This window comes from Canis lupus, chromosome 28, assembly GCF_011100685.1.
Source record: "Canis lupus familiaris isolate Mischka breed German Shepherd chromosome 28, alternate assembly UU_Cfam_GSD_1.0, whole genome shotgun sequence".
Lineage (NCBI taxonomy): Eukaryota > Metazoa > Chordata > Mammalia > Carnivora > Canidae > Canis > Canis lupus.
The window spans coordinates 33,200,390-33,213,608 of record NC_049249.1 but is presented as its reverse complement, the minus strand read 5'-3'; the positions used below and the strand labels follow the sequence as shown (position 1 = coordinate 33,213,608).

The following is a 13,219-nucleotide window of genomic DNA, read 5'->3' as shown; positions in this document are numbered from 1 at the left end:
CGGGGTCAGTCCTCAGCTCTGTGTCTGCAGAGCACAGGGCGTGAGCTGGGCCCGGGAGCACGTACCCTGCAGCTGCTGCCAGTCACCTCCACTCCGGGCCTCCATTTCCTCATCTATCCCCAGCTACTCCCGTGACATCTGTGATCCGAGGCACCTAGGAGCCCTGTCCCCTCGAGGCCCAGGCTCAGACCAAGGGAGGTCTCAAATAGGAAATAAACAAAGTCATTGCAAGTCTCAGCAGAGCAGCAGAGAACCCCTGTGGGCAGGGGTGGGGAGCGGGGACACCCAGAAATGAAGGCCTGCTAGCAGAGGCAAGTGTCCCACCTCCACGAGGGGCCATCCAGAGCCAAGAGGGCACCTGGTGGGTCAGCTCAGCGGCAGCAATGGCCGCAGCGAATGGGGCCAGCCCCCTCCAAGCCCCTGCTCAATGCCAGGCACGGTCCTGACTCCCTACCGTGTCCCCTTCCAGACCCGCAGCTCCACCCTGTGCTTCGGTTAGGAGCTGGGTGCCGCGGTCGGCCTCCGTCCTCTGCAGACGAGGCTGCTGGAGGTAAAGGTGAAGGAGAGAGAGTCCGCGGGGGGCCACGGTCTATACTCAGCTGAGCTGGATGCAGGCAGACCAGGGGGTGCAGAGCCCCCTCTCATTCCAGCCCCTTAGCAGCCCCACCACCGCTCCTCCCACCAGCCCGGTGCTCAGGCTTCCAGCTGGCTGGTGGAGGGGTCCCCTGACACCCGCAGTAAGGGGGAAAGGTCAAATGTCAAGGAACTTAAGGCTGGAGCTCCATGAGGTTGGACATGCCCACGACACCGCCTGCCCTCTGCTGCCCGCGCCCCTGGGTGTTGGTTCCTGTGTTCTTCCTGAGGGACCACAGGCACCAAGGCCCCGCTGCGGAAAGCCAGGAAAGCCCAGTGCGATCAAGCCCACAGGCTTGTGGTTCACAGGTGCGATCACAGGCAAGTGGCTTCACCCCGGCGTCCCAGGAGTTCCTCACCTCTCACGCGGGGACAGCCACGCTCATTTTCCCAGGCTGTCTGCGGAATTAACTGGGGGGATGCATGTGTGGGACCAGACTGCTGTCTTTCTCAGCATTTAGGGCGCCGGGGGACCCACAGAGCCTGGCATGGCACAGGGTTCCCACTTGGAGCAAAAGAAACTTAACATTGCGCTGCCAATCGAGGCCTGCGTAAGGGTCGTGGCCCCACCACTCCCTGACCTGGGCCGGTCCCCTCCTCCTTGGGCCTTCTGGACATTCAGCTTATTTTTATTTTTTCATTTATTGGTGGGGGTGCAAAGGGAGGGGAAGAGGGACAAGTAGACTCCGCACGATGCTCAGAACCCAAGGTGGGACTTGATCCCACGACCCGGAGATCAAGACCTGAGCCGACATCAAGAGTTAGCCGCTCAACCCACTGAGCCCCCCAGGCGCCCCAGCTTCCCCAGCTTCAAAACAGGCAGGTGGAGCTTAGCGATGACGCGGTATCTCCGGCATCTGAACCCTCACGCTCCCCGGGGACTGGAGACTCGCAGGCCACACCCGCGAGCGTGAGGAAGGGCCCCTCCGTGTTCAGCTGCCTCCCCCCCAGTTCACACACTGCTTCTGAAGCACCGACGCCCCCAGCTCCTCGGGCTGCACTGTGGCCTTTCCGACTAGAGGTGGAGGGTCTTCGAGAGGAGACCCCTCTTGGCGCAAGTGAAATGCAGCCGCCACCATTAACTAGGACAAACACCCCCCGTGCGTGGCTTGGCCAGGGGCGCGCATTGGCAGGGCTGGTAATTAGAGGGGGGAAATATCCTTCAGGCAGCTTGGCTGCAGAAAACCATTTTCATTGAAAATATACATTTTGTAATTGTAAATGGAAAGATTACCTGTAATAGCGGTAACAGACCCATTTCCTAATAAGATGAACACCATAGCTGATGAGTGAGGCATCTGTATATAGCTACGTACACCATTTCTGTACCGCAGGCTGCCAATTTGTTTCAGCCGCGAAAAGCGTGATTTAGTGTTTGTAGCATTACCATCTGTTGTCGTTATTACAGAAATTATATATAAACCAGTTAGTAAACACTTTGCCGAGTTGTCTGTTGTTTTGATAATCACCCATAATAACATCTAGCATCAATATGGTCTTTAAACCCGATTTGGGAGTTAATGGAATAAGAGGAGGCAGTCTGTATATGCACCGGGGTAATGTCATTAGGAATGTTTGTGAAGAACAAATTAAATCAGTTGTAAATTGTGCTCTCAAGTCAGCCAGAAAACCAGTCTTGTTCAGGAGAAGGGATTTCTATTTTAACCTCGTGCAGAAAATGCACTTACGCAGATTAAAATAAAATAGGGACTTTGCCGATGGATGGAAGTGGTAATTGCTAGCGCCTTAATGGCTTCCTGTTGGCTGTGTCACGCAGTGGGCACAGCTATTTTAAAAGTTAACCGGCACTCGGGGTCATACTTTCACTGATTCAGTCATTAAACTAGGCTAGACATGTCACTAAATGGCTGATTATTCAAATGATGAGCCTGCTCCATGGTTCCCCGGTGTCGTCTTTTGAGCATGGGGATTTTCAGGGGAAGTTCTCGTAAAATCAACAGGAGATGGATTCAAGTACAAGTCAATGGTAGCACTGGGCTGGGGCCTGGCCCGGGTAGGGGATACCCGCTGGCTTTCTCAGACAGGTTGAGGCGGGCCAGCAGCCACAGTGGCTCAACTTGGTCGCTTGGACATCTCCCGGGTTCCTGGAGAAGACTCGTATTTGTGGATATATCCAAAGGTGGGCCATACTTAGACAAAGCAATGCTGTGCGGGGAAGGAAGCACACAGAGGTGGTGCCGGGGAACCTGTATTCCGCTGGCAGGCCATCTTCGACATTCTAGCTTGCCCAGTTACATCGCCAGGAGGCAGTGGTAGTGATGGGGAGTGGGGTTGGATCGCAGGTCAGCCTCCAGAGCCTCTGCTCTTTATGGAGACACAGTCCTTCTTCTTACTTACCAGGCTCAAGACCTTTCCCTTGTACCTCCTGAAAAACATTGTCCTACTACCCGCATCTTACAGGCAGGCGGATCGAAGCTTACAGGGAGTCAGGCTTTCTGAGTGAGACCACATAGCTGGCAAGAGGCCCATTCGGGATCAGAATGCAGATCTCAGGGAGCCTGGGATTCTTTCCATGGCGCTGAGCTGTTAAGTAGATGGGACCAAAAATGGACATTTTCCTAGGCACTCGGAAGTCGAGAGCATCAGAAGAAGAAGAAGCAGGAGAAGAAGATGTCAAGAACATCCCTGTGGGGTGGGGAGCAGTGGTGACAGGAAGGATGGCTCTAGAAGATGAGCTCTAGAGTCCAGTCTGGTGACCAGGGAGCTAGTCTACTTGGCAGCTGCAGAAGGTGGCTTTGTGGGAAGCTGGGGAGGAGATAGAGGAAGTCCTCTAACAAGTGCTAGTCCCAACATGGAGCCCAGTGGGAGTTGGAGATGGTTGCCAAGGCCATAGGAAGGGCTGGGCCATCCAAAGGACTGGCTGGATGCCAAGGCTCTGACCACATTTAGCTGCGAACACAGAGCCTAATGCAATGTTTTCTGAAGAGCAGACACCCTTAAGATAACCAACCATCCTTAAGATGATTTTCAATGGTCCACATTATAAACTCATTTACTTTTTAAAAAAATGTTTATTAGCTAAGATATAAATAGCACATCATGTCTGCGCTACAAAATAAATTTGGTTCTAAAGGAAATTTTTCTAAAAGGAGCCTAAGTGCAAATAGTGAGACTATTTTTAAAATATTAAGTAGACGGTAGTACAGATGATATATAGACATGGCAGCAATCATAAGGAGAATGACTCAAGTTTGGCCTCTGGAGTCAGGATGACCTTGGCTCAAATTCCTGAGTGATCTGAGGTCAGTCTTAGCCTCTCCCAGTTGATTTCATGGGGTAAAACACAGGGCTGACGAGGACAGCGAAAGCCATCAGAATACCTAGAAATGCTCAACATCAGGGCCAGTCACAAAAACAAAAGGGCCCAATCCTTTCTTCCAAGGAGTGCCCAAGATGTGTCAGCTCACCACTCAATGTTCTGTGTTAGGGCATATTCTCTCAACGGTTGCAAAACCTGAACGTGCCAAGAAGCAAAGCCCACCAGGGGCCACCACCCTGATGCCAATAAATGCAGCACTCACCCCAGGGGCCAGACGTGGCCCCTGGATGGCCCAAGCCCAGGTGTTTTAAGTTTTTGTTTGTTGTGATAAATGAGGGATCTGAGGTCTAGAAAAGTCTGGTCATTTGTTCAAGATCGCAGAGCAAATTAAGGCCAGAGCCAGTATGAGATGTCCCTCGGTGAGCCCTGTGGTTGCTATCATCACTTTGAGTCGTCACAACCAGACTCCAAGGAGAATACCATCACCACCATCTTCATGCTCTACACAACAAGGCAGAGGCACAGAGAGGGCTAACCACTGGGCCACAGTCACGCAGCTTGGACCTTGCAACAGCCACAACAGCCAAGCAGTCTGTACCCGGGTGGAGAGCCACCGTGAATAGGCAAACTATGCCCCGAGGGCCAAATCCCTGCCTGCTGTTTGTTTTGTAATGGCTGGTTAGGTACCAATAGTTTCGATATGAGTAAATTAATAGTTGGGAAAAAATTAAAAGCAGAATGTTTCATGACATGTAAAAATTACACGAAAATTCAAATTTTCATGTCCCTAAATAAAGTTTTATTGGGAGACAGCCACGCTTGTTCATTTATGTATGGTCCCTGTCTGCTTTTGTGCTAACACGGCAGAGCTGAGGAGCAAAGCTTGAAATATTTCCCATCTGGCCTTTTGCAGAGAAAGTTCGTTGCCATCACCCCCCTCATCCTTCACTATACACTATACTGCCCTTAGCAGTTCCGTAAACAAAGTGAAGAAGGGAGAAGGAAGGGCTTTTGTCTCAGGAGAATAAACAGTGGGGAGTAAAAGGAAAGGAAGAACAAAGCAAGAGAGAAATAAAGAAACATCCATGTTGCCAAGCCAAGAAGGCTCAGTTGTGGGCATGCGGCTCCTCACACCACGATCACAAAGGTAAAAGGGAGAAGTCCTGGGCTTCGGGAATAAATCCTTCCCCCCAGCTGGCCCAGCCCGGCCCAGGGTGATAACAGGGTGGAAATCCACACCCAAGTGACACCAGGAAGGTGCCCCTGAGACCGGGGCACCGTAGAAATACTTTAGGTGCTTGAGTATTTTTCATAAATTCATGTAATTATTTTAATTAAAAATCTTTAAAATATTAATGGGGGAGGGGGGATCCAAAGCAGAGTTAATTATAGCCGCTCCACTCGCCACATGTACTTAAGACTCCGTCAGCTTTCCCATTAGGAACCGCTGCTTTTCAGGGGGGTTATAATTCAACCAAAGAAATTGGCCACAGGCTGAGGCTTGACATGCAGGTTCGCAGGGTGGGAATTAATTGTCTAATTGATTTGAATATTCAAGGCCTCTACGTGGAAGGGGGTGAAAATCGTGTGTTGTCATTCGAGGGAGGGTTGGCCTCCAGACACCTGCCTTTCTGTGGCTCGGCAGTTATCACCGCCCCTATTAAAACCCCACCAGCCATCATTACAGTTCAAATATATATACCTATGTGTGCTTTGCCCCGACAGGTTCTAAGTACCTTACTTAGCTCTTAAATTCATGTCTAAGTTTGCCCTCAAATGAGCTTCATTAATCTGGAAAGGAGAGGTTTTTGCCTGTTCATGTGAATGTGTTTTAAAATAAGCCTTTTCGGTTTTGGTAGCTTCGGTATACAACCAGCAGCAATCGCAGGCTTACCTTCCCTGGGCTGAAATCTGATCATTAAACCAACTTCACTATTAGGGGGAATATCTGGCTGGAAAATGCATTTTATCCCTGAAGAATATGCCATATTAGTGAGAAAATTACTCTAAATGGGAACAAAGCTGACAACCGCTGCTTGCAGACTAATGGCCTAGTGTATATATCGCACCCAAAAAGCATGTCATCACCCAGCTGTTGAGCAAATCACTGGCGTGAGATTCTGGTTGGCAGAAATGGGACATTACAGATGTCGAAAAGGTTTTAGGGATTTTGGTGGGTTTCTCCCTCCTCCTTTCATTAAAGCCAACGGACCTGGTATCCGCATAACCCGAAATCCAGGTGAGCACGATGCTGTGACTCTGTGGAGGTGGCCGCCAGCAGGTAGAAATGCATCCTATTCTTGCTTCCACGGGGGATTATGCGGGAGCCATTTAATGCAAAACCGCATCCTGTGAATAGCAGAGTATTTTCTCACCCACTGCAGAGTTGTTCAACTCAGCCTATTTAGGGACATGGAGGATGCCCTGGAGCCCCGCAGACAACAGGAGATGACAGGGCAACCACCCTTATTGCAAGGGAGAAAAACCCTATTGCCGCATTGCACGGTAAATGCAGTGGCGAAGAGGGAAGGAGGAACAGGACCCTCAGAAATCTTCAAGATCAAAATGGAAACGCTGCAATAAGGGGAAAAAATATGTTTGTTTCATTTTCAATCCTGATACTAGCTTCCTCGTGAGAACGGATTCAAATTTAGGGCCATTTTCCATGCCTGTTAAAGGGGAAAGTGGCACCCATTTTAATAAAGTCCAAGAACACTCATTAGTAGAATGCAATTTCCATCCGCCTACAAACATAGTGGAAGTCATGTTGGTGACTCAGAACATTCAAAGAGAGGGCACCCCGGTGCTCTGTGTCTCTTGAAGGAGGGTCTGCAAAGTATGTGGATCTCACTCATCTGTGGCATTTATGGAACAAAACAAACGAACAAAGAAAAAAAGAGACCAACCAGGAAACAAGCTCTTCACCTTAGAGAACAGACTGAGGATTCGAGGGGGCGTGAGGGGTGAAACAAGTGATGAGGATTAAGAGTACGCTTAGTGTGATGAGCGCGGGTGATGTATGGGAGTGTTGGATCTTGATACTGCACACCCAAAACTAATATAACACTGTATGTTAACTATACTGGAACTACAATTAGAAAAGAAAAGAAAAAAAGAGGAAGGAAAGGAAAGGAAAGAAAAGGAAAGAAAGCAAGGACAGGAAAGGAAAGGAAGAAAGGAAAGTGACAGGAACGGCAATGCCCTTAACTTAACGACAGTCCGTAGCCCGGAGCTTCTTATCTCTTCTCTTCTCTTCCTTCTGCTTCGCTTCTCTTCCTTCTTCGCTGTCCCGTTTCCTTCCCTTCCCTCCCTTCCCTTCCCTTCCTTCCCGTCCCTTCCCTTCCCTTCCCCTTCCCCCCTTCCCTTCCCCCCTTCCTTCCCTTCCCTTCCCCCCAAAGGAAAGGACGTGGCCAAGAACACAGAAGTTTAGATTGGCAAAGCCCATGAACCATAGGATAGTTTTTTATAGCCTGAAATACTCACACATTGAACTAAAAAGGCAGATAAATGAACTGAGACAATAGTCAAGGAGCCAGGAATTGCCACCCTGCACAGTAGAGAGAGATGGGGTGCCAGCTACTCCCCACAGTATGCCTTGTGGCCCCTCACCCAGAACCAACTGGCATCTCCAAGAAAGTACCATTTCTGATCTTCTTTCCATCAACATGCAGTTCTGGGCACCAGAAACAAGCATTTTGCCTGCATCTGCCCTGAGAATATAGTTAGATATCCATGGACTCTTCAAGGTCAAAGCCACATACCCTTTTCAGTCATGTATAGAACACGGACAGTCATTCTGTTGGAAGAGCTCACGTCTCATGTATGTCTTAAGAAACCCTCAAATAAGAACCCTGCTTGTGATCCCGTGGTATTCAAGCAAACAGCAAGTTGGTGATAATTACTCAGCTCTTACTCACTGAGCTACAACTATGAGCAAGGCACTCTTCCAGGCACAGCAAAGGCTCAAAGTACATCTAGAAGAGGAAGATTCTACAGGAGAAGACAATTAATAATGCAAAGCAATACCTCATTGGATGCTCAAGCTGGAAGGAAGCTTGGCGGCCATTTGGTCCAATGCGCCCATCTTACAGCTGAGGAATCAGATCCAAAGAATGGAAATGGCTTGCCTGGCTTGTGGCTGAATCAGAGACACAACTGTTCCATTGATCATATTCGTATTATATTATTTAAAACCAATATAATTATTACAGTGGGCCACGCATGCGCTTGGTTTCCACACAGTCTTTGAAACAACCCTACAAGGTAGGGGGTATTATTCCTCCAATTTACAGGTGAGGAAAGTCTCAGAGAGTTGTCAGCTGTCCGAGGTCACACAATTTGTCACAGAGCCTGCCCAGATTTCAACCCAACCCCATCTGTTTCCAGAGCCATTTTTGTCATCCATTAGGCTCTGAAAAATAAGAGGATGAAGGGTGTTCCATGCCCCGCATCTGCTTGGGAACTGCCAGTTCATCCTCAAAGACTCACTGAGCTGATCTTGGCTTCTCTGCAGCCCCTCCTGACCCCTGGCACTGACACTCTCCACTCTGTGGGCTTCCTCTGGCAGCTTCCATCTCACTGTGCTGGATTTGTGTCTCTGTGCCCCACACCAGGTCCTGCTTCCTACACCCCCAGCCTACAACACAGGGCTTGGCATACAGCAGGCGCCCAGAAAATATCAACTGAATGAATTCAGGGAATCCTCCACACCCAAACCCCACTTACCACTCCTTTCTGGTGCTGCAGAGCTGCCCTTGCCTATACTTCCAGCCAGATCTTCCACCCACACCGTACCCCAGGCAGGTGCAGAGTTGACACAAGCTCCCCGGTTTCCTTCCACTAGTGACCTTTTCAGGGGACACAGCTATTCTGTCACAGCGCCCCTTCCAACACACACACATAGTCACTAGAAACTAAACCCCTTCCTCTAGGAGACTCTTCTTGTCCCCACCTCTCCTCTCCCTGGACCCCACCCCCTTCTTTCCAGCCTCCCCTATATACTCGTGTTGGCCCTCACCCATCACTATCTGTTTTTATTCTGGATGGGAAAGAAGGAGACCCCACAGAGGGAGGAAGGGGCTCTCTTGGAGGCCATGGTTGGCACACCTATCATACAACCAGATCTTAACACTGTTGGGATGGCCTTCTCCTACCTCTTCTCTTGAGTATTCTGATGCATCTTGCCTTGACCTTCAGTGGCATTACCAAATGCTCCTTTTGTTATCCTGATTTCAGTGAGTTCCCAGGAAGTTGGGAGGGGGGGGTGAAGAAGCACTTAGCAAGCAGCAAACACCATCCTTTCACTTAATGAAACCCAACCAGTAATAAAAGCAACCTAATGCTACAACTTTGATCTGCTGAGTGATTAAAAAGACAAAATTTTAGAAAAATAAATTATTCTGGATTTTCAAGAAAACCCAAAAAATGCTGTTATTCTCAGTAGGGATAAATCAATCATCTCCTGAAAATTCCAGCAGATTTTAAGCAAATGCTGAAATGCATGCTTTCATCAATGATGGGAAGATTGAAAGCTCCTGAGAATATAAAATCCTACTATCATCTCACCAACTTGTTCAAGTATTGAAATACAATAAAGATATTTACCTCAAACTACCAAAAGTACTTTTTTTTCTTTTTTTCTGAAAATTCAGAATACAGTATCCTCAATCTGGAATGTTTTTTAAAGCTCTTGTTCACTGAAGGCCTGCATGTGCCAACCTTGACTTTTTTATCCATTAAATGAACAGTATTTGATGTAATCACCCAAAGTCCTGAGAGGAAAGGATCATTAGCCTATTTTGCAGATGCAGAGCATGAGTTCAAATAACCTGTCCAGGTGTGCACAGCTTGATGGGGGGTAGTGTCAGGATCCTCATCCAGGTCTGTCTATGCACTTTCCAATCCAGCTCTGTCACCTTAGAATATTCTGGGGTTTAGGGTGAATCCTTACCAACCCTAATGTGTCCTGGGATATTAATTTTTTTTTATTACAGCAAGGGGGAGGATTGTTTGTTTTAATAAATCTTCATGAGTCTACTTACCCGTCTCTTTTGTTCACTCACCTCTTGTTCTCACTTCTCCTGTGTGTCTTAGGGTACAAAAGAAGAATGGTCTGAACTGTCTGGTTTTGGAGACTCTGGGTGAACAGACTAAGGTCAGGGCCACCTGCTGGAGACGTAAAATGTGGTGACGCCAAAGGCAGCTCCATGCAACTTAAGGGACTTTCCTAAAATTTCACTTTTCTACCAAATCCTGAGATGAACCCTAGCCTCCTGACCTGATAAGCCCATCCAGGACCCATAGCATCTGCATAAATGAGAAAAAAAAAAAAAAAGGAACTGTACAAACATAAGGGACAAGGGTACTCACAGCAGGAATTTAAGAATGCAAATTGAAAAACCAAAAATATGACTCTTTGCCTATCAGATTAGTTTTTAAAAATCTCATAAACAACAGCTCTGTGTGCTGAAGAGGGTGTGATAAACTTTTATACTTTGCTTGTGGGAAGATAATTAAAACACTTCTTTAAGAAAACAACTGAGGGATGCATATAAGAACCTTAAAAATGCTCATCCCCTGAATTAATGACTCTTTTGAGGTCTCTAACTCAACCAAACAATCTAAAATTCTAAAAATTCTTTGCCACATTGTTTAGTGAAACATATATACACCACATATATACACAAACATCAAAAAAAAAAAAAAAAAAAAAAACAAGCCACAAGAATAAAATGGTTTGGTAACATGTGCTACAGATACAAAAAAGGCAGGATAGAGTAAAATACCAGGCAACTATGAAAACTGTTCCTGTAAAATTGCATGATTCAATTTTTTTAATTACATGCACTTATTACAAATACTTATAAGAACAAAAAGTAAAAAGAAATATGTTAAAATCTTAACAGTGACATTCCCTAAGAAATTGCATTGCTTTTATTTCTTGTATTCTTGTTTTACCTTTTTACACTTTATTTTATAATAAAAAAAGAAACCTCTAATATTCTATTTACACAGCACTTACAACAACATAGCAATAGGTAGGTTATTATATTCATGGGAAAGAACAGAGAAAGATAAAAAGAACATGATTCAATTTTGATATTAAAAAAAAGAAAGGCATGAAAATATTACAGTGGAGGGATAAAACGTAATTATACCTTGTCTAGTTTTCTATATTTTCCCAAATTTATACACAATAAAAGTTTTCATAATTATAAAAAAAATTCTTTATTGTTTTTGAAAAGTGGCTTTATTAATTGTTGTTAGCTAGAAAATGGAAACTAAAACTGCGAGCCAGAGGGGCATCCCTGAGGAGGGCTCTGATGTGGAGCCCGCTCCCTTTGTTTAAAAACAAAACCAACAAGGGCACCTGGGTAGTTCAGGGGTTGAGTGGCTGCCTTTGGCTCAGGGTATGATCCTGGAGACCCGGGATCGAGTCCCACGTCAGGCTCCCTGCATGGAGCCTGCTTCAACCTCTGCCTGTGTCTCTGCCTCTCTCTGTGTCTCTCATGAGTAAATAAATAAAATCTTGAAAAAAAAAAAAAAACCCAACCAAACAACCAAATGGTGTTAAGGACTGTTAACCAGGTGTTAGACACAAGTCATCACAAACTGATCCTTGATCCTTGCCTGATCAGGAAATCAGAGACATGAGTGAAGAGAGGGCAGCTTTCACATCAGGCACCCAGAGCCCTGGACCCTCTAAGATCCACACTCATGCTGACACCCACTGGAGGAGACCCCGGCAGGGCCACTGGGCTGGGGTCGCTGCTGTGGGTGCCTATCTGACCACCATGCCAACAGGCCCTGCACAAAGGAACTAGGCCAATAGGGCATCAAATCCCCTTTCCTCTCTTCACAGACACAGGGTTTCCATCCCAAGGGAAAACTTATCCTCCTGAGACGAGGGGGCAGAGGCAATGAAAATGCCGTTGGGGTGTTGTGACCGAGGTCTCCTGCCTGGGGCGCTGTGGGCATTTCAGTGCACGGCCCACTCGTGATGGATGGGGATTCAGACGGGGCAGGAAGACAAGTGGTAGCCTTAGTAGGAAAAGGCAAACATACATGGGGACAAAATAAACAAAGTAAAGCAAAAATATTTTTTTAAATTTTTAAGAAAGGGCAGCCCAGGTGGCTCAGTGGTTTAGCGCTGCCTTCAGACCAGGGTGTGATCCTGGAGACCTGGGATCGAGTCCCATGTCAGGCTCTCTGCATGGAGCCTGCTTCTCCCTCCGCCTGTGTCTCTGCCTCTCTCTCTCTCTCTCCTCTGTGTATTCTCATGAATAAATGAATAAAATCTTTTTAAAAAAATTAAAGAAAGAGGGGCGCTGCAGTGGCTCAGTCCGTGGAGCGTTTGACTTCTGATTTCAGCTCCGGTCATGATCTCAGTCAGGGTCCTGGGATCGAGCCCCTGATAGGGGTCCCTGCTCCTCACAGAGTCTGCTTGGGGTTCTCTCTCTCCCTCTCCCTCTGCCTCTTCTACTCCTGCTCTCTCTCTCTCTCTCTTAGACAGATAGATGATAGATGATAGATAAAATCTTTTTTAAAAATCTCCATTTCTCACTGTAGCAGGAGAATGAATCATGTCTCTCGTGGCCCCAAACCCATCCTCCTCCCCTGCCTGGGCCCCTCAACCAGCAAACAGAATTGCTGAACTCCTGACCCGAAGGCCGTATTGATTGGAGCTGATGCTGAGGAGTTATGCCCAGAGGTCATGATGACATCACCAGTGCCTAACGCTGGCTTGGCTTATTTTGCTTAAAAAAAAAAAAAAAAAAATCTTACGATTGCCCCAGATCAAGTGCATCTCTGTGTGAATAAAGGCAGTGTTATGTACTGAGGGGTGCCTCCCTCCGGGGACTAGTTTGAGTTCTGAAGGCTACCAGGCCACACCGAGCACTCAGCACGAGGGTGCCCAGCACGTGGGCAGCATCTGTGAAGTACTGGCTGGCAGGAGGGAACCCCAGGCCCCAATACCTGCAGCAGGGCATCCAGGAGAAGGTGGTGGCAGCCCCCGGGCTCATGAGCACACTCCTAAAGGCTGGATCTCCCACAGCACCTTAAGTGAGAGGCCGGGATAGGCCGGCAGCCAAATAACTTAGCATCTAAACCAGCAATCGTCAGAAGTGTGAACCAGCACTGTGACTATGAAGGCAGAGACAGCTACAGTAAACTGGGACTGCCCCAGGCAGGCTGAGCAGCGGGCTCACCCTGACAAGAACAGCAGTGTCCGCGTGCCGGAGAATGTTCCAGAAATGCTGCACATTGAGGTCCTTTAAGTCTCATACTGAGGGACTGAGGGTTAAC

General features: G+C 47.6%; 1 long non-coding RNA gene across 2 annotated transcripts in view; it reads right to left on the bottom strand.

The window, feature by feature from the left end:
* LOC111093029 overlaps positions 1-13,219 on the bottom strand; it is an 87,859-nt gene that overhangs the window by 2,354 nt on the left and 72,286 nt on the right. The window contains exons 4-5 of one of the 2 annotated variants that reach the window (XR_005380721.1): positions 9,976-10,081; positions 7,940-8,051 (exon numbers count right to left, since the gene is read on the bottom strand). This is a non-coding gene — a long non-coding RNA (uncharacterized LOC111093029). The remainder of the gene's footprint in view (positions 1-7,939; positions 8,052-9,975; positions 10,082-13,219) is intronic. The other variant, XR_005380722.1, reaches the window with a different exon arrangement.